This window comes from Elephantulus edwardii, unplaced genomic scaffold (genome assembly GCF_000299155.1).
Source record: "Elephantulus edwardii isolate Elephantulus edwardi_28Jun2011 unplaced genomic scaffold, EleEdw1.0 scaffold00070, whole genome shotgun sequence".
Taxonomy (NCBI): Eukaryota; Metazoa; Chordata; class Mammalia; order Macroscelidea; family Macroscelididae; genus Elephantulus; species Elephantulus edwardii.
In genome coordinates, this window is record NW_006399820.1 from 2695123 (window position 1) to 2697342 (window position 2220).

General features: G+C 35.8%; 1 protein-coding gene across 1 annotated transcript in view; it reads right to left on the reverse strand.

Moving 5' to 3' along the window:
* LOC102859699 (geminin-like) overlaps positions 1–2220 on the reverse strand; it is a 9698-nt gene that overhangs the window by 5009 nt on the left and 2469 nt on the right. The window lies entirely within an intron of this gene.

The window sequence follows — 2220 nt, forward strand, 5'->3', positions numbered from 1 at the left end:
AGGAAGGCCCTCTATGAGGTGGATTGATTCAGTGACTGGGATAATTGGGATGGGAGTGTCGGAGACAGTGCGACTGGCACAGGACAGAGCAGAGTTTAGGGCTGTTGTACACAGGGTCGCTATAAGTCACAAGCGACTCGACGGCACATAACAACAACAACAACATATTTTAAATAAAATTTCTAAGCTCTAATTAAAAGTTTAAAACATACGTAAAACTCTAATACAAGACAGCCCTCTTGGAAAGCTCTTCCACACTGAAACTAGAATTCATAGGTATCCTACTTTAATAAAACCAAACATAACATTTATGGCAGAAATCCATAAAAGAGGGAAGAAGGAACAAAGATTAATAATTTATACTGAAAAGTACTTCTTCCCCTATTCAGGACTCATGTAAAATGTTTTTTAAATAGTGAACATTATCTAACACAGTCACATATATCCACAAAAAATAGAATTAAAATACTTTACATATAACATATTATACATGTAATAAAGAGCCCCCCATATATCATTACCTGCAAAAAAAGAAATTTTGCTTCAAATTCATACATTAGGAAATAATTTAAAGTTCACTGTCTGAAGGATAATTAAAATATGCTAAAATGCCCAAAACAATTGGTTTGGTAAAAACACTGCTTTCCCTGTAATATGTAAATATTTTCCTATTTCCTGATGTGAAAGTTCTCTTCAATTCTATAAAAATCATTAGTTAGACTGCCACCATGGGATAGTAAACAATAGTGAATACTCAAACAAGGTTAGCAAGAACATGATACCATACCAGCGTGAGAAAGTTACTGATTCCACACTGTACTTCACATGGCAAAAGTTCACCTTTCCCACGGTAAAGTTTCTACTGTTGATTATTATCTCACTATTGAACTGAAGAACAAATGTCAGCTATGGTGAGAACAAATATTATACCAACATTTCAGATATAATTTAGATTACAGATTAGTCAACAACCTCCAGACAAATAGAAGACAATATAACTTTGGACCCTGAAGAGATGCTATTATTTTATTTAAATTACCCCTCAAAGTCAAGTTATTGGTTTTTTTTTTTTAAAAAGGCCATTATCAGTATTTCACTTTTGTACATTTAAGTTAATGCTTTATAACATCTAGCCCTTAAAAAAAAAAGACCCATTATTAGTATCATTTTCTTTACAAAGAAAATATATAACCAACTGTGTATATGAATAAAACTCTTTAGAGGCACAAAGTTCCTTTTATACAGGTGATTCTTAGCCTTTTAAGGAAACAATGAGACTCTGAACCCTCTGTCAAGGAATCTTAGATTAAAAATCACTCTTATAGATCTAGTTGTAGTCTAATTTCTTTATACTCAACTCAACAACTCATTACCAGTGAGTACGAATCAAGTCCAACTCAACTTTCCCACAGGTTTTTGAGGGCTATAAACATAAGAACAGATTGCCAATCTTTCTCCTAGAGTTGTTGGTGGATCTGAACTGCCAGAAAGGTAGTGCTTTCAGGTGAGCAGCACAACACCCTGTGTACTAGGCCACCAGAGCTCCCTTCTATATTATAGATGAGTAAGAATAGAACAGCCCTATGTGGTTTCCTAGGCTGAAAAAGTTATTATGGAAGCAGGCTGTCACAACTTTCTCCTAGGGAATAGCTGCTAAGCTTGAACTGCTAACCTTTCAGTTAGGAATCAAGCTCTTAACCCTGTAACATCCTATGGTCACATAGTGACAAAAAATGCAACACACAAAGAGACTTTCCATTGGATTTCTGGGGCTATAAATTACACAGGAGGAGACTCTCCGTCTTTTTCCTTCAGAGCTGCTGGTGTATTTGAACCACCAGAGAGGCTCAGTCTCTGGTTTAGCAGCACAACTCTCTAAAGACCGTCACTATAGCTCAAAAATGCATTAACTCAAAGCGGCATTTCGAGTCAGATGAACATATGTCATATTACTCCGGAGATGAAAAGATGAGGAAAAATGGGGTTGCCTTCATAGTTAAGAAAGTAATTTCTAAATCCATCTTGAAGTACAGCATCGTGAGTGATAGGATTATATCCATACACTTACAAGGAAGTCCAGTGAATACCACTATCATTCAGACATATGCACCAACAACCAGAGCCAAAGAAGAATAGATGATTTCTACCAACTCTTACAGTCGGAGATAGATCGAACATGCAATCAAGATGCATTGATAATAATGGGTGACTGGAATAGCA